Here is a 25,822-nt window from a genome sequence, read left to right on the forward strand (position 1 = left end):
AGTAAGTAATATGTTGGGGCCTCTTTTAGGACCCTAGTGTTTAAGAGTAAAAGAAAAACAATCAAGTGTTCAGCGGGTAAGCATCGCTTAGTATGTGGCATACTTAAAACAGACATAATTTACTCTTTTGAATAGAAATAATACTAGCATGAACATCGCCGAGTTATTAGAAATGCTAGAGAATTCAAAGGGGTATCTGACGACAAGGGCCACTTTCTGTCCCTCTAAAATATGAAACACTAAACCACGTAGGAAAACATCAACTGAGCTGTAAAGGCATCATAAGCATATAGTGTAATGTATGGGGCCTGTCGGCTATGTCTGAATTGGATCAGCGACCAAGCTATTAAAGTTATTCAAGTGTAAAACCTGTAGGCTTAATACATATAAGATATATATAATATAGAATTAAAACTTAGATAACTGGGCAGCAACGCCTTAATAACTAATAGTATGGTTCTTATGGGCAGTTTAACTGAATGAGTCAATTACATTAAGTTTGAATACTACTGCCTTACTGTAGACTGGAGCCTATTACTCTTTTCAGGCTTAACTAACCTCCTAGCTTTAAGCTAATAGAAATAGAAACATGAAATTGCTGTGTAGCCACGGCCGCAGGCCACACATCAAAATAGAGCAGAGAGGGTTATTACATTGCTATAAAGATAGTAATACTTCAGTTGGATCGAATAATATATAACTAACCTTGAGTCAAGGCTGACAAGTAACAAGGTTGCAAGCAATACCTCTGTAGGAGTGGGTACCCCTGTATAATGACATGTCTGATATGCCTTCTTTGAGGGAATTAAAACTAGGCATCTACACTTGTATACACTTTATCTAACATATAATATGATAAAATAACCCCTAGTATCTAACTTCAATGTAAACTCTTGGATAGCATTAAACAATAGAACAGCAGAACATTATATAGTGAGTAAGCTACAGATTGCTGATAGCATGCAGGTCATTATTGTGCACTGATGGCACAATGGATTGTAAAGAGTCATGGCTAGTAATAGCATATTAAAGTTTATTACCGTACTGTTCTTATTGTGAGTTCATGCAGTCTGCCGGAAATGAGAGAGAGGAGACCCAACATAGCCATAATGCTTTGGCGATAAGCAGGGATATGGCCCCCAGGGTCCCATAACCCAGTTCAATGGTGTGGAGCTGATCTGGATCAGTTTTCAAATTTAGGGCCAGCATCTGCGAGGGCCAAGTTGCAGCCGCAGCTTAGGCTTAAGACCGGCAGGAAATGTAAGGCAATTTTTTGGACGCAGGTATAATCAGTCCCGCAGGTATAATCAGTCCCACCGCTATGTGACTAAGGAGCTGTGATGCAGGATTTAGGATGAGACTCCACGCTGAATTCTTCCGTCGCATCCCAGGGTACACTTTCTTCAGTCCAATGCTCTAGCCGAGACCGGAGCTGCTGTGTAGTGAGTAGGAATTGTAGAAATATTGGGGTGGGGGATTGCAGAGTCTGGTATTAAATCTCAGGTGTCTCTTGTATCTATATATGTGGGACTCAGCCTCTAAATTATCTTAAAGAGACATCTGATGCAGTAAATTGGTTACAACAAACATTCAACAACTAGTTAAACTAATTGTAATAGAGGATACAATCCACTTTAAGAAAAGGAAACCAATACTGCAATAGTATAGTACTAGTTAACTCTGCTGATGCGAAAGTATATTTAAATTAAAATAGTTCCATTCCATTCATACAATTAAACTTTATTAAATCAACAAGGAACTCACACACACTCAAATAACAGAGCTGAAAGAATAAAAGCACTTAAACTCTGTTGATTGCACTATGGCAATAAAGTATAAGAACCAATATTTAAAGTATCACCCAGTCCTCTGTCAAAATTTAAAGTGTTTAAATATAGACTAAGCCCTTACAATCCGAGGGCTAATTATTTGTATCATTACACTATTAAAGAACAGAGGCTGGGAAGGCTATAGTAGGTTCAATAAAGCATATTTTCAACAAGAGTAAGCAAGTTAAAAAACGAACAGGAGAGACTAAGCTACCCCTGTCGGACCCCTGACGCGCGTTTCACAAACGCTTCCTCAGAGGGGGTGCGGGCCGCTGTTGTTTGCCGTGATTTGTACCGTCTTTGGACCCACCTACTAGGTACTATTGGTCTCAGTAGTAGGTGTTGTCCACCTGTGATAGGATGAGTCTAATGTCAATCATTATTGCTGACATTTTCGCCTTGTGAGTATTATTGCGTCTGATTATACTGGATCATCCCTCTGTTTATCATTGGTTTTAGCAGGAGGAAGTGTCAGCCTGTTATTGGTTCAATCGATTGTCAGTAAAAGATTTCCTAGCTGACGTTTCACATTGTGTTCGTCATAGGATGGGTGTACACCTATTGCTGACTCATTATGTTGGTAACCAATCTGTGGTTGTGGGATGGTTCGGGTAAATGGGTGTGAAATATGCTGTATAAGTCATTGGCTGATCATAACAGATGTAAACAGACTTGCGATTACCGTTATCAGTTTTATTTATCTTAGAACGCTGCATATCAATGTTTTGTACAATGTTATTTACATTATATGTACATAATAGGTTGCCTTCATTATTGCAAGAACTAGTATCCACCTATTGTACTATATCATTATTCCGTGTATTAAAAGGGACTTAGTGCCAATACCTATTCTCCCAAATTCATTGATAATGTACAGAGGTGTTGTAAAACTGGAAGATAATACATGCCTACATCTTGTGTGTAGAATTTGATTTTATAATAACTTATATAGAATAAAGAATTAAATTAAAAATATAGATATTTATTATATTTGAAGGGGGTGTGCAATATGAGTAATTTTAATACACACTTTGTGCTTTTCTATGTGGGCTTGTGACTTTTAAAACAGAGAGATGCTCTCTAGTTGTCAATATAAAATAGACAATTAAATAAAAATAGTTTATTTTTGTGAGGAAGGTGTATGATTAGAACAATTTTTAATGCATACTTTGTGCTTTTCGATGTGGACTTGTGATAATGTCAAATGGGGAAATGCTCCATTTGTTGCTATTCATGATGCCAGAAAATATAAACTACTTTTCATAAATTTATATGTGGTTGCTAATTCTATTCATCGAGTGATGAAGTAGCTTGTTTATTCAAACTGTGTGCTGTATTGTGCTCTAAAATTTAACATTTTGTGAACCGTGCTTAAATGAAAATACGTGAACCATGGTGAGAAAGTGAATAGAATTTAGTTAAAATTGGTGCATTGAAGGGTGAATTAATTTATTTGTTACCATACCATTATATCCCCAACTCTTTGTGGTAACCATTTTGTTATGTTATATACCATAACTCACAGATTTTAAGTACTGCAATATATATCTTTAAGTACTGCAATATATAATGCTGAAATATGAAATGGTTGACCTATAAATATACAAAATAATTGTTATAGTCATTCATTCCATTTGGTTTGACTGCATTTAGTGAATAAATCCACTTGCATTCCATTTTTAGTAATATCTTTTCAATATTACCTCCTCTTATACCAAGGGATGGTTTTTGGATTACTGTATATTTTAGATCCTTTGTCAGACTTTTATGATGTAATAGGAAATGTTTGGCCACTGAAGTTATTTTCTTGTCATTATTTAAATCTCTTTGTGCATTTTTAATATTATATGCATGTTCTAGAATGCGTATTTTGACCTCTCTTGTTGTCATGCCAACGTAAAACATTTTACAGGAGCAGGACAATGCATACACTACTCCTGTGGATGTGCATGAGAAGTATGATGGTATTTTGTATACTCTCCCACTTCTTTCTGTTATACTTTTTGTTTTCCAAACAAACTTGCATGATGAGCAAGTGCCACAAGGGTACATACCCAAATTTTTATCTTGTTTCTTTTTGGATCTCACAAAGTGACTTGACACTAGCTTATCTCTCAGATTTTGTGGTCTTTTAAATCCCATGGATACTTTATCTCCAATGATGGTTTTGAGAGTTTCATCATTTTGTAGAATATTCCAATGATCATTTATGATTTTGGATATGTGTGGAATCTGAGGATTATATGTGGTTATGAATCTTGGGCAGGATTCTGTTGATGTTTTGTCTTTGGGTACTAATAGGTTCTCTCTGCAGACCCTTAAGGCTTTGTATTTAGCTCTTTTAACTGACTTTTTGCTGTACCCCCGTGAGATTAGCCTCTGAGATAGATCAATGCTTTCTTTCATATAGATCTCTGTATTTGTGCAATTACGGCGAAGTCGCAGGAATTCGCCGTAGGGTATCGCTTTTAGTGTACTTGGAGAGTGTGCACTAGTTTGATGGAGAAGAGTGTTTGTTGCTGTCTCTTTTCTATAGATTGTAGTGTTGATTATACCTTCATTATTTTTAAATATCTTGAGATCAAGAAAGCAGATCTCTTGTTGGCTTGCTGAATAAGTTAATTTTATATTGAGTTTGTTCTCATTTAATTTTGACATGAATATTTCGAGTTCTGCAGATGTGCCCTCCCAGATAAATAGAATGTCATCTATAAATCTTAACCACATAGGTATGTGTTCTGTATATTTTTGTAAATGATCAGAGAATACACAAAAATTTTCCCAGAAACCCAGAAATAGGTTGGCGTACGTTGGCGCACATGCAGTGCCCATCGCCGTGCCCTGTATTTGGAGGTAGTATCTGTCATTAAATGTAAAGAAGTTGTGTTTCAGGACAAAACGGAGTAAGCGAATTATGAAATCATTGTGTGCTGTGTTGTCAAGATTATTAGAGGCTAGGTAATATTTGATCGCTTCAATGCCATCATCGTGCCTTATACTTGTATAGTTACTGCAGACGTAGAATCCCTATATACAAGTATAAGGCACGATGATGGAAAACAAAAAGTATAACAGAAAGAAGTGGGAGAGTATACAAAATACCATCATACTTCTCATGCACATCCACAGGAGTAGTGTATGCATTGTCCTGCTCCTGTAAAATGTTTTACGTTGGCATGACAACAAGAGAGGTCAAAATACGCATTCTAGAACATGCATATAATATGCACAAAGAGATTTAAATAATGACAAGAAAATAACTTCAGTGGCCAAACATTTCCTATTACATCATAAAAGTCTGACAAAGGATCTAAAATATACAGTAATCCAAAAACCATCCCTTGGTATAAGAGGAGGTAATATTGAAAAGATATTACTAAAAATGGAATGCAAGTGGATTTATTCACTAAATGCAGTCAAACCAAATGGAATGAATGACTATAACAATTATTTTGTATATTTATAGGTCAACCATTTCATATTTCAGCATTATATATTGCAGTACTTAAAGATATATATTGCAGTACTTAAAATCTGTGAGTTATGGTATATAACATAACAAAATGGTTACCACAAAGAGTTGGGGATATAATGGTATGGTAACAAATAAATTAATTCACCCTTCAATGCACCAATTTTAACTAAATTCTATTCACTTTCTCACCATGGTTCACGTATTTTCATTTAAGCACGGTTCACAAAATGTTAAATTTTAGAGCACAATACAGCACACAGTTTGAATAAACAAGCTACTTCATCACTCGATGAATAGAATTAGCAACCACATATAAATTTATGAAAAGTAGTTTATATTTTCTGGCATCATGAATAGCAACAAATGGAGCATTTCCCCATTTGACATTATCACAAGTTCACATCGAAAAGCACAAAGTATGCATTAAAAATTGTTCTAATCGTACATCTTCCTCACAAAAATAAACTATTTTTATTTAATTGTCTATTTTATATTGACAACTAGAGAGCATCTCTCTGTTTTAAAAGTCACAAGCCCACATAGAAAAGCACAAAGTGTGTATTAAAATTACTCATATTGCACACCCCCTTCAAATATAATAAATATCTATATTTTTAATTTAATTCTTTATTCTATATAAGTTATTATAAAATCAAATTCTACACACAAGATGTAGGCATGTATTATCTTCCAGTTTTACAACACCTCTGTACATTATCAATGAATTTGGGAGAATAGGTATTGGCACTAAGTCCCTTTTAATACACGGAATAATGATATAGTACAATAGGTGGATACTAGTTCTTGCAATAATGAAGGCAACCTATTATGTACATATAATGTAAATAACATTGTACAAAACATTGATATGCAGCGTTCTAAGATAAATAAAACTGATAACGGTAATCGCAAGTCTGTTTACATCTGTTATGATCAGCCAATGACTTATACAGGATATTACACACCCATTTACCCGAACCATCCCACAACCACAGATTGGTTACCAACATAATGAGTCAGCAATAGGTGTACACCCATCCTATGACGAACACAATGTGAAACGTCAGCTAGGAAATCTTTTACTGACAATCGATTGAACCAATAACAGGCTGACACTTCCTCCTGCTAAAACCAATGATAAACAGAGGGATGATCCAGTATAATCAGACGCAATAATACTCACAAGGCGAAAATGTCAGCAATAATGATTGACATTAGACTCATCCTATCACAGGTGGACAACACCTACTACTGAGACCAATAGTACCTAGTAGGTGGGTCCAAAGACGGTACAAATCACGGCAAACAACAGCGGCCCACACCCCCTCTGAGGAAGCGTTTGTGAAACGCGTGTCAGGGGTCCGACAGGGGTAGCTTAGTCTCTCCTGTTCGTTTTTTAACTTGCTTACTCTTGTTGAAAATATGCTTTATTGAACCTACTATAGCCTTCCCAGCCTCTGTTCTTTAATAGTGTAATGATACAAATAATTAGCCCTCGGATTGTAAGGGCTTAGTCTATATTTAAACACTTTAAATTTTGACAGAGGACTGGGTGATACTTTAAATATTGGTTCTTATACTTTATTGCCATAGTGCAATCAACAGAGTTTAAGTGCTTTTATTCTTTCAGCTCTGTTATTTGAGTGTGTGTGAGTTCCTTGTTGATTTAATAAAGTTTAATTGTATGAATGGAATGGAACTATTTTAATTTAAATATACTTTCGCATCAGCAGAGTTAACTAGTACTATACTATTGCAGTATTGGTTTCCTTTTCTTAAACTGGATTGTATCCTCTATTACAATTAGTTTAACTAGTTGTTGAGTAGGAATTGTAGTTACTTCTATGCTTATAGCACCAGCGGATGCCGACTTGAGTTGTTTAGTCAGTGTTGCTGCTTGGCGATCCAGCCGCTCTCCTAAGGCCCGAAGTAGGTCTCTGATGGTGCTCTCCATGAAAGCTTCTCCAAAGTCGACTCTCTTTTATAACATATAGTCTGTTGTCCTGCTGACTGACACAGTGATGTTCTCTAAGTGCTAGCTGTTACTACCCAGATAACCGGGAGGGGTTAGCAAAAGACACGAGGTAGGCCTCTATTTCTTAATTTTGAAGACTGGGGTTCCAAGCGAAGTATTCAGAACAAAAAAGATATAGATGTGTGCACCATCCTCTGTTGCATCATATTCTTGCCCAATATGTTATCAATGTCTCTGTTAACAGCAGATAATCAGTGGATTAGTTAGTCATCTCTAGGAGCTCCCAGTTTTTCATACTATCATGGCAGCCGCCAAGACACGCCCTCCGCTACTCAGCATTTTGAAGCCCGATTCCTCTCAGAGTACAGTGAATGTCAGAGGGATGTGAAGGGAGTATCACCTATTGAATGCAATAGTTTTCCTCACAGGAGATCTATTTCATAGGTCCTCTGTTATCGGTCGTAGAGATTCATCTCCTACCTCCCTTATTCAGATCGACGATATACTCTCATATTCCATTACCTCTACTGATAACTGTTTCAGTACTGGTTTGGCTATATGTGGATGGGTCTCCTTCGGTAAGTATGTTTTCATTAATTAAGACACTCTCAGCTATAGTTTGGCACTATGCATTAATATAAAGTTCTAAATATATGTATTGTCCTTTTGCAGACTATCAGTTTCATATTTGGAAAAAAAACATATTTAGGAAAATATTTCTCTTACCTGGGGTATAGTCTTTTTTTCAATTGACTGCTTTTTCATTAAAATTTCGAGGGGCAAATTTAGGCTCGCGAGGGTACTTCCGATGATGTAAATTCATAATTTCCGGCGTCTTAGTTGACGCAGAGTTCCTTGCAGAAGGTTGCGTCTTCAATGACGCGAGTGTGTCATTTCTGGATGTTGTTAGCGGCAAAAATAATTCAGTTTGAGTTGTGTGTCATACTTGGCGCCAAATATTTTCATTATTTTAAGCCCCATTCCTAGATGCCTCTTGCCTTTTTCTATGTCAGAGGGCTATGCTGTTTGCATTTTTTTCCCATTCCTGAAACTGCCATATAAGGAAATTGATCATTTTGCTTTATATGATGTTTTTTCTCTTGCATTTGCAAGATGTCTCAATCTGATCCTGTCTCAGAAACCACTGTTGGAACCCTGCTGCCTGATAACAGTTCTACCAAAGTGCATCTGTTGTAAATTTGTGGAGATTATATCTCCAGCTGTGGTATGTAATAGTTGTCATGATAAGCTTTTACATGCAGAGAATGTGTCCATCAGTAATAGTACAATGCCTGTTGTTCCTTTAACATCTAATGTACATGATATACCTGTGAATATAAAAGATTTTATTGCTGATGCGATTCAGAAGGCTTTGTCTGCCATCCCGCCTTCTAATAAACGTAAAAGGTCTTTTAAATCTTCTCATAAAGCTGATGAAATTTTAAATGACCGACAACATACTGAATTATCCTCCTGTGATGAGGATCTATCTGATTCAGAAGATCCTTCCTCAGATATTGACACTGACAAATCTACTTATTTATTTAAAATGGAGTATATTCGTTCCTTGTTAAGAGGTGTTGATTGCATTGGATATTGAGGAAACTAGTCCTCTTGATATTAAAACTAGTAGACGTTTAAATTCTGTTTATAAACCTCCTGTGGTTATTCCAGAGGTTTTTGTTTTTCCAGTTCCTGATTCTATTTCTGATATGATTTCTAAGGAATGGAATAGGCCTGGTACTTCTTTTATTCCTTCTTCAAGGTTTAAAAAATTGTATCCTTTGCCAGCAGTTAGATTTGAGTTTTGGGAAAAGATCCCCAAAGTTGATGGGACTATTTCTACTCTTGCTAAACGTACTACTATTCATATGGAAGATAGTACTTCTTTTAAAGACCCTTTAGATAGGAAACTTAAATCTTATCTAAGGAAAGCTTATTTATATTCTGGCTATCTTCTCAGGCCTGCCATTTCTATGGCTGATGTTGCAGCTGCATCAACTTTTGGATTGAAAAATTTAGAGCAACAGGAAATGGATCCTGATTTCTCTAGCATTGTTCGCTTGCTTCAGCAGGCTAATCATTTTATCTGTGATGCCATTTTTGATATCATCAAAATTAATGTTAAATCTATGTCTTTAGCTATTTTATCTAGAAGAGCTTTGTGGCTCAAATATTGGAATGCTGACATGGTATTTAAGTCTAGATTACTATTTCTTTCCAAGGTAATAAGTTATTTGGTTCTCAGTTGGATTAGATTATTTCAACTGTCACTGGGGGGAAGGGAGTTTTTTTGCCTCAGAATAAAGACCTAAGTGTAAATCTAAAGCTTCTAACCGTTTTCGTTCCTTTCGACAAAATAAGGAACAGAAACCTAATCCTTCCCCCAAAGAATCTGGTTCCAATTGGAAACCTTCAAGTTGGAATAAATTCAAACCGTTTAAGAAACCAAAACCAGCCCCCAAGTCTGCATGAAGGTGCGACCCTCATTCCAGCTCAGCTGGTAGGGGGCAGATTGAGATTCTTCAAAGGCATTTGGGCAGATTCTGTCCAAATTCAATAGATTCAGAGTATTGTCTCTCAAGGGTACCAAATAGGATTCAGACCTCCTGTGAGAAGATTTTTTTTTCTCTCACGCATCCCAGCAAATCCAGTAAAAGCTCAGGCTTTTCTGAAGTGTGTTTCAGACCTGGAGCTTTCAGGGGTAATCATACCAGTTCTGTTTCAGGAACAGGGTCTGGGGTTTTATTCAAATCTATTCATTGTCCCAAAGAAAGAAAATTCATTCAGGCCAGTTCTGGATCTGAAAATGTTGAATAGTTATGTAAGAGTGCTAACTTTCAAAATAGTGACTATAAGGACTATTCTGCCTTTTGTTCAGCAAGGGCATTATATGTCCACAATAGACTTACAGGATGCTTATCTTCATATTCCGATTCATCCAGACCACTATCAGTTTCGAGATTCTCTTTTCTAGACTAGCATTACCAATTTGTCTCTCTTCTATTTGGCCTAGCGACAGCTCCAAGAATCTTTTCAAAGGTTCTCGGTGCCCTACTCTCTGCAATCAGAGAACGGGGTATTGCGGCGTTTCCTTATTTGGATGATATCTTGGTACTGGCTCAGTCTTTACATTCTGCAGAATCTCACACTAATCAACTAGTGTTGTTTCTTCAAAGACATGGTTGGAGGATCAATTTACCAAAAAGTTCTTTGATTCTTCAGACAAGGGTCACCTTTTTAGGTTTCCAGATATATTCAGTGTCCATGACTCTGTCTCTAACAGACAAGAGACAATTCAAATTTGTTTCAGCTTGTCGGAACCTTCAGTCTCAATCATTCCCTTCAGTAGCTATGTGCATGGAAGTTTTAGGTCTCATGACTGCAGCATCGGACACGATCCCCTTTGCTCATTTTCATATGAGACTTCTCCAGCTTTGTATGCTGAACCAATGGTGCAGGGATTATACAAAGATATCACAGTTAATATCCTTAAATCCCAATGTTCGACTCTCTCTGACTTGGTGGTTAGATCACCATCGTATAGTTCAAGGTGCCTCTTTTGTTCATCCAACCTGGACTGTGATCACTTCAGATGCAAGTCTTTCAGGTTGGGGAGCTGTCTGGGGATCTCTGACAGCACAAGGGGTTTGGAAATCTCAATAGGCAAGATTAACAATCAATATTTTAGAACTCAGTGCTATTTTCAAGGCTCTTCAAGTTTGGCCTCTTTTGAAGAGAGAACCGTTCATTTATTTTCATACAGACAATATCACATCTGTGGCATATGTCAATCATCAGGGTGGGACTCACAGTCCCCAATCTATGAAAGAAGTATCTCGGATACTTGCTTGGGCGGAATCCAGTTCCTGTCTAATTTCTGCGGTTCATATCCCAGGTATAGACAATTGGGAAGCGGATTATCTCAGCTGTCAGACTTTACATCCGGGGGAGTGGTCGCTCCATCCAGATGTGTTTTCTCAGATTGTTCAGATGTGGGGTTTTCCAGAAATAGATCTGATGGCTTTCCATCTAAACAAGAAACTACCCAGGTACCTGTCCAGTTCCAGGGATCCTCAAGCGGAAGCGGTAACAGTTCCTTGGTGTTACCAATCTGCTTATATTTTCCCTCCTCTAGTTCTTCTTCCAAGAGTGATCTCCAAAATCATCATGAAACAGTTGTTTGCGTTGCTGGTAGCTGCAGCATGGCCTCACAGGTTTTTGTATTCAGATTTTGTTCGGATGTCCAGTTCCCAACCTTGACCACTTTCATTAAGACCAGACCTTCTGTCTCAAGGTCTGTTTTTACATCAGGATCTCAAATCATTAAATTAAAAAAAATCAAGGTATGGAAATTGAACACCTAGTGCTTAATCATAGAGGTTTCTCTGACTCAGTGATTAATACTATGTTACAGACTCGTAAATCTGTTTCTAGGAAGATTTAGTATTGAGTTTGGAAGACTTATATTTCATGGTGTTCTTCTCATAAATTCTCCTGGCATTCTTTTATAATTGAAACAACATAGAAAAGGAAGTGGGGACTTCACAATAAGAAATTCCCAAAAGTCTAGGTAAATCCAGCACAACTGTAAAATTAAATAAATACACAATAGCCTATATGTCAAAAGCGATATAAATATTTATTAACTAAATGCACAAAACACACATTCACATTCATACAGTGGATCCCGCACAAAAAAGTATTACAAAGTACTGGCCAAGAAATTATCTGGTGCACCAGGGAAAATAGACCAAAAACAGTCCGTTTAAGACTTTCAGATATTTGTAATCCAACAGGTGCAGCGTTAATGCAAAATGGATGCAGTTATACCGTCCCCGGTGTATAGAGACCAGTCACTTCAGACTTTAACCCCAATTGTTACTGAGTCAAATAGTGCTTTAAAGGCATAGCATAGGAGGAGCAATGGAAACATGCGTCTTTATTCACAGGTACTGTTTTCTTTTCAGACAGTAGTATTCAGTGTACAGATGCATATCACATATTCTACCTCTATTTGTTCACGCGGTCGCCCCTCCTAGCTGCCTCGTTCTTAGGGCGTCCAAACATCAGGGGTAAGTCAGGATGATCAGGGGATCTGCTGTAAGGGCTGCCAAGCACGACGAGTCCAAACGCTCGTTTCGCTCCTTCAGTCAGTGCAGCATGGAGCTTCTTTCAGGTGCTAACGACACCTTGATTACCATCCTTTTTATTGGATGCCGGTTTCCAGAGTCTTTTTCATTTGATGAAATTCATGTCAATCACAATTAGCCACTGCGTGGCTGTTACAATGTCTTTGCAATTGTTACTTTTAGATACAGTTATATGCAGGGCTTCTCATGTAACCAAGGTGTAGTATTCCATAGCAGAAATTGATTAAATACACTTCAGTGTTTCAAATACTCACTCACACACACATCCGCAACAGTTCATATATACAAAATGTGCTAAAAAAACAATTTTATTTTTAATACACCATTGTGCAATGTTTAAAAAGACAATGCTTGATATGTAATGTTATGTGTGTCGAATTCCTCTAACAACAAATATGTGCAATTTAGCGCATCATAATAGTATGTGTTTACAATTTTGATGATTTTTATTTTGATCTTATTTCTTTTGAGATCCCATATTCAGAAATAAATGGAGATGTGCAGACAAAGTAAGGTATAAGGAATTAGCCTAAAAAGGAAGCAAATTCCAATTTTTCGTTTAAGCCATTGGGAGATAGGGTGTTTAGTTTGTACATCCATCTTGTTTCTTTTTGTAAAAGAATTCTGTCAATATCCCCCCCACGCATACTCAGTTTAACTGATTCTATTCCAATAAAACGAAGTTCATCCGTTTTTGATTTGTGAAATTGAGCAAAATGTCTCGCCACTGGGCTATCAATATTGAAGTCCTTTACATCGTCTCTATGTTCTGTAATGCGGGAGCGTAATTCTCTAAAAGTTTTACCCACATAAAAACATTTACACGAGCAATAGAGAAGATATATGACTCCTTTTGTAGAACAATTAATGAATGAATTGATTTTATATGTGACTCCTGTATTTGTGCTAAAGGTCTTAGTTTTCTGCATGAATTGACAGCAGACACAGTGATTACAGGGGGAACTACCAACTATCTTTTGAGCGTTACGTTCTTACCAGTTACATGTAGGCACTTTGTTAAATTCGCTCTTGACAAGGAGATCTTTCAAATTGCTAGGTCTCCTTGCTGTCATTAGGGGATAGTCCCCCACATGTTTGTGTAATGTAGAATCATTAGTCAGCAAATGCCAGTTGTTGTTTAAGATATTTTTAACTTTGCTCCAATGGGCATTATATTTAGTAATAAATCTGATTTTAGTGTCTTCCACATTCTCACTTTTGGTTTTCTTTTGATACAGCAGATCTTTTCTTTGATGCTGAGATGCTCTATAGAGTGCTCTTTTTACGCATCTTGTAGAATAGCCTCTCTCCAAAAAGCGAGTCGACATATCTTTTGCCTGTTGTTTAAAAGTTTGGTCTCTAGAACAAATTCTGCGTAACCGCAGAAATTGCCCATAGGGGATACCCCTCTTAAGATTTTCAGGATGGTGACTCGTTCCCAAGAGAAGGCTATTAGTTGCAGTCGTTTTTCGGAACACTTCTGTTTCAATTTTACCTTCGTTCTTACTAATTTTTAAATCCAAAAAATTAATAGTACTAGAATCATAACTACACGTTAAAAAGATATTTAGATTATTATTATTCAGGAGGGAAACAAATTTGAGTAGATCCTCCTCACTGCCGTCCCATAGCAGGAGGATATCATCCACATATCTGATCCAGAGGGCTACATGCGCCTCAACTATGTCAGAATGCTCACCAAAAACAATTTGGTCTTCCCATCCACCAAGATGTAAACAGGCATAAGTTGGGGTGCATGTAGCCCCCATTGCTGTCCCTTGTTTCTGTTTATAATATTTGCCATCAAAGATGAAAATATTATTTTCCAGAACAAATTTCAAAAGTTCACTTACAAATTTAGAATGTTTGCTATAGCCCACTCCTCTTGTGTTTAGAAATTTTTCACAAGTTGCAATTCCAATAGAGTGGGAATGGAAGAATATAAAGATTCAACATCCAACGAGACCAAAATGGTCTTGTCAGTGACATTGATCCCATCGAGTTTTTTGATCACATCTGTTGAATCTTGGACGAAGGTGCGTAAGTCATTTACAAATGGCTGCAAAAACCTATCAATATAGTTACTTATTCCTTCAGTGGGGCCCCCCATCCCAGAAATGATGGGGCGTCCTGGTGGATTTTTAATGGATTTATGTAACTTTGGTATCCAGTAGAAGACTGGTGTTTTTGGTTTATGATTATATAAAAAACCAAACTCTTGACTTGTAATCAAATTATTTCTACGTGCTTCATTTAATAGAAAAAGAAGTTCATTGTGAGATCTATGAAATTCCTCAAAAGAAGATTTGGCATATTGAGTTTCATCAAGTAATTGCCGCATTGCTTCTTTAATGTAGTATTCTTGAGTAAGAATGACAACATTCCCCCCTTTGTCGGCCGGTTTTATGACCAATTCCTGATGATTAATCAGTTCTTTAAGGGCTCTTCGTTCAGATTTAGTAAGATTATCATTGACAATCTTTGTAGTTTTGGACTTGTGTCAGCTCTTGAGAGACATTTTGAACAAAAACCGAAATATTAGGAATGGAGGAAAAAGAGGGCATGTAGGTGGATTTTTTCTTTAAATCTGTTTTTGGAAGGATATCTGTAATTTCATTACTCTGTTCATAGAGAAGAGTCTCTAGACAATCCAAAGTATCCCTCTCTTTTCTACAGGCCAGATCTACTTGTATTTTTGGCGTCATTATCTTTTTTAAAGCGAGTTTTCTCGCAAAAAGATGTAAGTCCTTGGTGACTTCGAATAAATCTAGACTGTTAGAAGGGCAAAAACTAAGTCCATTTTCCAATACTTTTATATGTTCGCGATTTAGGGGGAATGAGGAAAGGTTGACAATACCCATTTTATGAGAGGGGGGCTGAGGGCCCAAAAGTGAATCACTTTCCTCTTCTAGTTGTATCTCATGAGATTTCTGGTCATCATATATTGACCCTGATGTCGTCTGTTCCCCCTCCCTCTTCCTTCTCTCCTCTCTTGGGGTTGCCCTCCCGTGCCTCCTCCTCCCACCTCGTCTAGTCATACTATTATGATGAGCTAAATTGTACATATTTGTTGTTAGAGGAAATCGACACACATAACATTACATATCAAGTATTGTCTTTTTAAACATTGCACAATGGTGTATTAAAAATAAAATAGTTTTTTAGCACATTTTGTATATATGAACTGTTGCGGATGTGTGTGTGAGTGAGTATTTGAAACATTGAAGTGTATTTAATCAATTTCTGCTATGGAATACTACACCTTGGTTACATGAGAAGCCCTGCATATAACTGTATCTAAAAGTAACAATTGCAAAGACATTGTAACAGCGACGCAGTGGCTAATTGTGATTGACATGAATTTCATCAAATGAAAAAGACTCTGGAAACCGGCATCCAATAAAAAGGATGGTAATCAAGGTTTCGTTAGCACCTGGAAGAAGCTCCATGCTGCACTGACTGAAGGAGCGAAACGAACGTTTGGACTCGTCGTGCTTGGCAGCCCTTACAGCAGATCCCCTGATCATCCTGACTTACCCCTGATGTTTGGACGCCCTAAGAACGAGGCAGCTAGGAGGGGCGACCGCGTGAACAAATACAGGTAGAATATGTGATATGCATCTGTACACTGAATACTACTGTCTGAAAAGAAAACAGTACCTGTGAATAAAGACGCGTGTTTCCATTGCTCCTCCTATGCTATGCCTTTAAAGCACTATTTGACTCAGTAACAATTGGGGTTAAAGTCTGAAGTGACTGGTCTCTATACAACGGGGACGGTATAACTGCATCCATTTTGCATTAACGCTGCACCTGTTGGATTACAAATATCTGCAAGTCTTAAACGGTGGTCTATTTTCCCTGGTGCACCAGATAATAATTTCTTGGCCAGTACTTTGTAATACTTTTTTGTGCGGGATCCACTGTATGAATGTGAATGTGTGTTTTGTGCATTTAGTTAATAAATATTTATATCGTTTTTGACATATAGGCTATTGTGTATTTATTTAATTTTACAGTTGTGCTGGATTTACCTAGACTTTTGGGAATTTCTTATTGTGAAGTCCCCACTTCCTTTTCTATGTGGTTTCATATGTATTTTTCTAGGAAGCACCTGTTCTCTAGTGACTCATTTTATTAACTTATTAGTGTGCAACTCTTTTCCTGTTTCTTTTTATTCTTTTATAATTCCTAGAATTTTACAGTTTCTTCAGGATGGTTTGGATAAGGGTTTGTCTGCAAGTTCCTTGAAGGGACAAATCTCTGCTCTTTCTGTTTTATTTCACAGAAAGATTGCTAAGCTTCCTGATATTCACTGTTTTGTACAGGCTTTGGTCCGTATCAAGCCTGTCAATTCAATCTCTCCTCCTTGGAGTCTTAAACTACTTTCTAGGAAAGTGTTGTTCCGTTTGGCCATCTCTTCTGCTAGAAGAGTTTCTGAATTATCTGCTCTTTCTCGTGAATCTCCTTTTTCTGATATTCCATAAGGATAAGGCAGTTTTGCAGACTTCATTTAAATTTCTACCTAAGGTTGTGAATTCTAACAACATTAATAGAGAAATTGTTGTCCCTTTGTGTCCTTATCCTAAGAATTCTTTGGAGAGATCCTTACATTCTTTGAATGTGGTAAGAGCTTTGAAATATTATGTTGAAGCTTGTAAAGATTTCAGGAAGACTTCTAGTCTATTTGTTATCTTTTCTGGTTCTAGGAAAGGTCAGAAGGCTTCTGCCATTTCCTTGGCATCTTGGTTAAAGCTTTTGATTCATCAGGCTTATTTGGAGTCGGGTCAGGCCCTGCCTCAGAGAATTACAGCTCATTCTACTAGATCAGTCTCCACTTTGTGGGCTTTTAAGAATGAAGCTTCAGTTGATCAGATTTGTAAAGCAGCAACTTGGTCTTCTTTGCATAAATTTACTAAATTCTACCGTTTTTATGTATTTGCTTCTTCGGAAGCAGTTTTTGACAGAAAAGTTCTTCAGGCAGCTGTTTCAGTTTGATTCCTCTGCTTAAGTTTAAGTTTTTCTCTTGTAAGATGTATCGAGTCCACGGATTCATCCTTACTTGTGGGATATTCTCCTCCCCTACAGGAAGTGGCAAAGAGAGCACCCACAGCAGAGCTGCCTATATAGCTCCCCCCTTAGCTCCACCCCCCAGTCATTCTCTTTGCTTACTCTAAGTCAGTGATTTTTAACCTTTTTTTTGCCGTGGCACACTTTTTTACATTAAAAAATCCTGTGGCACACCACCATCCCAAAATTTTAAAAAAATCACACATTGTAGACTAATACATCATATTTATATACACATACACACAAACACACACATACTGTATGTATTGTGCTGTTATGCCATGCCTCCTACAAACTACCCCTGCACTGGGAGTAAAAATTTAAAAAATATGTTACACGGTTGTCAGTCTGCCGTGGCACACCTGAGGATCTCTCACGGCACATTAGTGTGCCACGGCACACTGGTTGAAAAACACTGCTCTAAGTAACTAGGAAGTGCAGAGCGAGTGTGGTGACAAAAATGTTAGTTTTTTATTTCTCAAGCAAAAGTTTGTTATTTTAAATGGTGCCGGTGTGTACTATTTACTCTTTGGCAGAAAAAGAGATGAAGATTTCTCTAGTAAGGTGTATCCAGTCCACGGATCATCCATTACTTATGGGATATTCTCACTCCCAACAGGAAGTTGCAAGAAGACCCACAGCAAAGCTGTTACATAGCTCCTCCCCTCACTACCATACCCAGTCATTCTCTTGCAACTCTCAACGCGCATGGAGGTAGTAAGAGGAGAGTGGTGAAAAATAGTTAGTTTATTAACTTCAATCAAAAGTTTGTTATTTTAAATAGTACCGGAGTTGTGCTATTTTTTCTCAGGCAGAGATAGAAGAAGAATTTGCCTGAGTTTTCTATGATCTTAGCAGGTTGTAACTAATTCCATTGCTGTTCTCACACATGTCTGAGGAGTGAGGTAACTTCAGAGGGAGAATGGCGTGCAGTTTATTCTGCTATCAGGTATGTGCAGTTATGATTTTTTCTAGGATTGGAAATGCTAGAAAGTGCTGCTGATTCCTGATAAATGTAAGTTAAGCCTGAATACAGTGATTTAATAACGACTAATATCATGCTTACTCTCAGGGGTAATACCCTTATAGATATGCTATATAAAACGTTTGCTGGCATGTTTAATCGTTTTTTATATATGCTTGGTGATAAAACTTATTGGGGCCTAATTTTTTCCACATGGCTGGCTGTATTTTTGCCTAGAAACAGTTTCCTGAGGCTTTCCACTGTTGTAATATGAGTGGGAGGGGCCTATTTTAGGGCTTTTTTGCGCAGTTAAAATTACAGACTGAGACATCCAGTTTTCCTCAGGAGTCCCCTGAATGCTACAGGACATCTCTAAAGAGCCTAAAATCGTTTATTGGGGAAGGTAGGAGCCACAGTAAAGCTGTGGCACTTTGCTGGGACTGTTAAAAAACGTCTATGTCGTTTTTTCGATCCGTTTTTTGAACTAAGGGGTTAATCATCCATTTGCAAGTGGGTGCAATGCTCTGTTAGCCTATTACATACACTGTAAAAAAATTTGTTTGTGTAACTGCCTTTTTTCACAGTTTTTCAAATTTTGACAAAATTTGTTTCCCTTAAAGGCACAGTACCGTTTTTTTTTTATATTGCTTGTTAACTTGAATTAAAGTGTTTTCCAAGCTTGCTAGTCTCATTGCTAGTCTGTATAAACATGTCTGACATAGAGGAAACTCCTTGTTCATTATGTTTAAAGGCCATGGTGGAACCCCCTCTTAGAATGTGTACCAATTGTACTGACTTCACTCTAAGCAATAAAGATCATATTATGTCTTTAAAAAATTTATCACCAGAGGAATCTAGCGAGGGGGAAGTTATGCCGACTAACTCTCCCCACGTGTCAGATTCTTTGACTCCCGCTCAAGGGACTCACGCTGAAATGGCGCCAAGTACATCTATGGCGCCCATAGCGTTTACTTTACAAGACATGGCGGCAGTCATGGATAATACACTGTCAGCGGTATTAGCCAGACTACCTGAATTTAGAGGTAAGCGAGATAGCTCTGGGGCTAGACTAAATGCAGAGCATACTGACGCTTTAAGAACCATGTCTGATACTGCCTCACAATATGCTGAAGCTGAAGAAGGAGAACTTCAGTCTGTGGGTGATGTTTCTGATTCAGGGAGAATCCCTGATTCTGATATTTCTACATTTAAATTTAAGCTTGAACACCTCCGCGTATTACTTAAAGAGGTTTTAGCTGCTCTGAATGACTGTGACACAATTGCAGTGCCAGAGAAATTGTGTAGACTGGATAAATACTATGCAGTGTCGGTGTGTACTGATGTTTTTCCAATAGGTTTACAGAAATTATTAATAAGGAATGGGATAGACCAGGTGTGCCGTTCTCTCCCCCTCCTATTTTTAGAAAGATGTTTCCTATAGACGCCACCACACGGGACTTATGGCAGACAGTCTCTAAGGTGGAGGGAGCGGTTTCTACTTTAGCAAAGCGTACTACTATCCCTGTCGAGGACAGTTGTGCTTTTTCAGATCCAATGGATAAAAAATTAGGTTACCTTAAGAAAATATTTTGTCAACAAGGTTTTATCCTACAGCCCCTTGCATGCATTGCCCCTGTCACTTCTGCTGCGGCGTTCTGGTTTGAGTCTCTGGAAGAGGCCTTACAGGTAGCGACTCCATTGGATGAAATACTTTGCAAACTTAGGGCACTTAAGCTAGCCAATTCTTTTGTCTCTGATGCCATTGTTCATTTGTACTAAACTAACGGCTAAGATTTCTGGTTTTGCTATACAGGCGCGCAGAGCGCTATGGCTTAAATCATGGTCAGCTGACGTGACTTCAAAATCTAAGCTACTTAACATTCCCTTCAAGGGGCAGACCTTATTCGGGCCTGGTTTGAAAGAGATTATTGCTGATATCACTGGAGGTAAAGGTCATGCCCTTCCTCAGGACAGGTCCAAATCTAGGGCCAAACAGTCTAATTTTCGTGCCTTTCGAAACTTCAAGACAGGTGCAGCATCAACCTCCTCTAATGTAAGACAAGAGGGAACTGTTGCTCAGTCCAAAGCGGTCTGGAGGCCAAACCAGACCTGGAACAAAGGTAAGCAGGCTAAAAAACCTGCTGCTGCCTCCAAGACAGCATGAAGGAACGGCCCCCTATCCGGTAACGGATCTAGTAGGGGGCAGACTTTCACTCTTTGCCCAGGCGTGGGCAAGAGATGTTCAGGATCCCTGGGCGTTTGAAATTATATCCCAAGGGTATCTTCTGGACTTCAAAACTTCTCCCCCCATAGGGAGATTTCACCTTTCACAATTATCTGCAAACCAGATAAAGAGAGAGGCACTCTTACACTGTGTAAGAGACCTCCTAATTATGGGAGTGATCCATCCAGTTCCAAAAGAGGAACAGGGACAGGGTTTTTACTCAAATCTGTTTGTAGTTCCCAAGAAAGAGGGAACATTCACACCAATTTTGGATCTAAAGATCTTAAACAAATTCCTCAGAGTTCCATCATTCAAGATGGAAACTATTCGTACCATCCTACCTATGATCCAGGAGGGTCAATACATGACTACAGTGGATCTAAAGGATGCTTACCTTCACATTCCGATACACAAAGATCATCATCGGTTTCTCAGGTTTGCCTTTCTAGACAGACATTACCAGTTTGTAGCTCTTCCCTTTGGAATAGCTACAGCCCCAAGAATCTTCACAAAGGTTCTAAGGTCCCTTCTGGCGGTCCTAAGGCCGCGGGGCATAGCAGTAGCCCCTTATTTAGACGACATCCTAATACAGGCGTCAAACTTCCAAATTGCCAAGTCTCATACAGACATAGTACTGGCTTTTCTGAGGTCGCATGGGTGGAAAGTGAACGAGGAAAAGAGTTCTCTATCCCCACTCACAAGAGTTTCCTTTCTAGGGACTCTGATAGATTCTGTAGAAATGAAAATTTACCTGACGGAGTCCAGGTTATCAAAGCTTCTGAATTCCTGCCGGGTTCTTCATTCCATTCTGCGCCCTTCGGTGGCTCAGTGTATGGAAGTAATCGGCTTAATGGTAGCGGCAATGGACACAGTGCCGTTTGCACGCTTACATCTCAGACCGCTGCAACTATGCATGCTCAGTCAGTGGAACAGGGATTACACAGATTTGTCTCCTCAACTGAATCTGGGCCAAGTGACCAGGGATTCTCTTCTCTGGTGGCTATCTCGGGTCCATCTGTCCAAAGGTATGACCTTTCGCAGGCCAGATTGGACAATTGTAACAACAGATGCCAGCCTTCTAGGTTGGGGTGCAGTCTGGAACTCCCTGAAGGCTCTCCTTCCAATAAATATTCTGGAGCTAAGAGCGATATTCAATGCTCTTCAGTCTTGGCCTCAGTTGGCAACTCTGAGGTACATCAGATTTCAGTCGGACAACATCACGACTGTGGCTTACATCAACCATCAAGGGGGAACAAGAAGTTCCCAAGCGATGTTAGAAGTCTCAAAGATAATTCATTGAGCAGAGATACACTCTTGCCATCTATCAGCTATTCATATCCCAGGTGTAGAGAACTGGGAGGCGGATTTTCTAAGTCGACAGACTTTTCATCCGGGGGAGTGGGAACTCCATCCGGAGGTGTTTGCACAAGTGATTCATCGCTGGGGCAAACCAGAACTGGATCTCATGGCGTCTCGACAGAACGCCAAGCTTCCTTGTTACGGATCCAGGTCCAGGGACCCCAGGGCGACGCTGATAGACGCTCTAGCAGCGCCCTGGTCTTTCAACCTGGCTTACGTGTTTCCACCGTTTCCTCTGCTCCCTCGTCTGATTGCCAAGATCAAGCAGGAGAGAGCATCGGTGATTCTAATAGCGCCTGTGTGGCCACGCAGGACCTGGTATGCAGATCTAGTGGGCATGTCATCATTGCCACCATGAACTCTGCCTCTGAAACAGGACCTTCTACTTCAGGGTCCTTTCCTCCATCCAAATCTAGTTTCTCTGAAACTGAGTGCATGGAGATTGAACGCTTGATTTTATCAAAGCGTGGCTTCCCCGAGTCAGTCATTGATACCTTAATACAGGCACGAAAGCCTGTTACCAGGAAAATTTACCATAAGATATGGCGTAAATATCTTTATTGGTGCGAATCCAAGGGCTACTCATGGAGTAAGGTCAGGATTCCCAGGATATTATCTTTTCTCCAAGAAGGCTTGGAAAAGGGTTTGTCAGCTAGTTCCTTAAAGGGTCAGATTTCTGCTCTGTCTATTCTTTTGCACAAGCGTCTGGCAGATGTTCCAGACGTTCAGGCATTTTGTCAGGCTTTAGTCAGAATCAAGCCTGTGTTCAAACCTGTTGCTCCACCATGGAGCTTAAATTTGGTTCTTACGGTTCTTCAAGGAGTTCCGTTTGAACCTCTTCATTCCATAGATATAAAGCTTTTATCTTGGAAAGTCCTTTTTTTGGTAGCTATTTCCTCGGCTCGTAGAGTGTTTGAGCTATCTGCCTTACAATGTGATTCTCCTTATCTGATCTTTCATTCTGATAAGGTAGTGCTACGTACCAAGCCTGGGTTTTTACCTAAGGTGGTATCTAACAAGACTATCAATCAAGAGATTGTTGTTCCATCCTTGTGTCCCAATCCTTCTTCAAAGAAGGAACGTCTATTACACAATCTGGACGTGGTCCGTGCTTTAAAGTTTTACTTACAAGCTACTAAAGATTTTCGACAAACATCTGCTTTGTTTGTTGTTTACTCTGGACAGAGGAGAGGTCAAAAGGCTTCGGCAACCTCTCTTTCTTTTTGGCTAAGAAGCATAATACGCTTAGCCTACGAGACTGCTGGACAGCAGCCCCCTGAAAGGATTACAGCTCATTCTACTAGAGCTGTGGCTTCCACTTGGGCCTTTAAAAATGAGGCTTCTGTTGAACAGATTTGCAAGGCGGCGACTTGGTCTTCGCTTCATACTTTTTCAAAATTCTACAAATTTGATACTTTTGCTTCTTCGGAGGCTATTTTTGGGAGAAAGGTTTTACAGGCAGTGGTACCTTCCGTTTAAGTACCTGCCTTGTCCCTCCCTTCATCCGTGTACTTTAGCTTTGGTATTGGTATCCCATAAGTAATGGATGATCCGTGGACTGGATACACCTTACTAGAGAAAACACAATTTATGCTTACCTGATAAATTTATTTCTCTAGTGGTGTATCGAGTCCACGGCCCGCCCTGTCTTTTTAAGGCAGGTTATTTTTAAATTTAAACTACAAGTCACCACTGCACCCTATGGTTTCTCCTTTCTCTGCTTGTTTTCGGTCGAATGACTGGATATGGTAGTGAGGGGAGGAGCTATGTAACAGCTTTGCTGTGGGTCCTCTTGCAACTTCCTGTTGGGAGTGAGAATATCCCATAAGTAATGGATGATCCGTGACTGGATACACCACTAGAAAAATAAATTTATCAGGTAAGCATAAATTGTGTTTTCTGCAAGGAGGATTATGATCTTAGCACTTTGTAACTAAGATCCACTGCTGTTCTCACAAGGGCTGAAGAGTACAGGAAAACTTCAGTTGGGGGAACGGTTTGCAGGCTAAACTGCATTAAGGTATGTTCAGTCTATGTTTTTCTAGACAGACTGTGTTTATTCTAGAAAAGGCTGGCAATATCCCCATGAGCAAAGGATAAGCTGTATTCAGACACTTGGATAGGAATTTCAGCTTGCTTGAAGGGCTCATTTGTTACTGGTGACACTGCTAGGAAAAACGTTTTTTGTTTGTTCAGTAAATGATGCAATTATAACGTTTTTTGAAGGGACTGAAGGGGTCATTGTGGCTTGTGTTAGGGTTATTTAACCCACATGGTTAATTAAGAGACACTCAGGTGTTTTTCTAATAGGCCTCAAAACATCGAGTGAGGTGGGAGGAGCCTATTTTCATGCCTCAGTTGCGCAGTTTCTTTTCCTTAAGTGTCATCCAACTACTTTTATAGATGTTCCTGCTGTGTTTGAGGGCTGTAAAGGAGGTTTTTTCCCCCCACAAATCGTTCTGAAGGGCAGGTAGACGCCACAGCAGAGCTGTGGCAAGGTGCTGAAAGTCTTTTTTACCGGTTTTGATGTTTTTTCAATCCGGTTTTGCCATTAAGGGGTTAATTGTTTATTTACATAGTTGTGCAAAGTTACTAAGGCTGTAAGATACTACTGTAAAAATTTCGTTAAGTTTACTGCTTTTTTACACTGTTTTGCAGAACTTGTGCAGCTTTTTTTCTCTTAAAGGCACAGTACCGTTTTATTTCTAAGTGTTATTTACTTTGATTACAGTGTTTTCCAAGCTTGCTTGTTACATTACTAGCCTGTTTAACATGTCTGACACCAAGGAAAATCCTTGTTCAATATGTTTGGAAGCCATTGTGGAACCCCCTCTTAGAATGTGTCCCAAATGTACTGATATGTCTATAAATTATAAAGAACATATATTAGCACTTAAAAATAGAGCAATAGATGATTCTCAGTCAGAAGTAAATGAGGGTTCGCCATCTAGCTCTCCCCAAGTGTCACAACCAGTAACGCCCGCACAAGTGACGCCAAGTACCTCTAGTGCGTCACATTAATTTACTTTACAAGACATGACCACAGTTATGAATACAACCCTCACTGAGGTTTTATCCAAACTGCCTGGTTTAAGGAAAGCGGGACAGCTCTGGGTTAAGGAAAAATGCTGAGCCGTCTCACGCTTTAGTAGCCGTTTCTGAAATGCCCTCTCAATGCTCTGAAGGGACGAGGGATTTGTTATCTGAGGGAGAAATTTCTGATTCAGGAAAGACGCTTCTGACAGATTCTGATATGACGGCCTTTAAATTTAAGCTTGAACACCTCCGCTTATTGCTTAGGGAGGTATTAGCAACTCTAGATGACTGTGACCCTATAGTGGTCCCAGAGAAATTGTGTAAAATGGATAGATACTTAGAGGTTTCTGTTTACACTGATGTGTTTCCAGTCCCTAAGAGGATTGTCAATATTATTGCAAAGGAGTGGGATAGACCAGGTATTCCGTTCACTCCCCCTCCTGTTTTTAAGAAAATGTTTCCCATATCTGATACCATAAGGGACTCATGACAGACTGTTCCTAAGGTGGAGGGAGCTATTTCTACTCTGTCTAAGCGTACAACTATACCTATCGAGGACAGTTGTGCTTTCAAAGATCCTATGGATAAAAAATTAGAGGGTCTCCTGAAGAAAATTTTTGTTCATCAAGGTTTTTCTCTCCAACCTATTGCGTGCATTGTTCCTGTAACAGCTGCAGCTGCTTTCTGGTTTGAGGCTCTAGAAGAGGCTCTTCAAATGGAGACTCCATTAGAGGAAA

At 38.9% G+C, this 25,822-nt stretch overlaps 1 protein-coding gene across 4 annotated transcripts in view; it reads left to right on the plus strand.

The window, feature by feature from the left end:
* The window catches only part of LOC128657397 (oocyte zinc finger protein XlCOF6.1-like), a 248,550-nt gene that overhangs the window by 88,257 nt on the left and 134,471 nt on the right, over positions 1–25,822 (plus strand). The window lies entirely within an intron of this gene.

The sequence above is a fragment of the Bombina bombina genome, chromosome 4, assembly GCF_027579735.1.
Source record: "Bombina bombina isolate aBomBom1 chromosome 4, aBomBom1.pri, whole genome shotgun sequence".
NCBI lineage: Eukaryota > Metazoa > Chordata > Amphibia > Anura > Bombinatoridae > Bombina > Bombina bombina.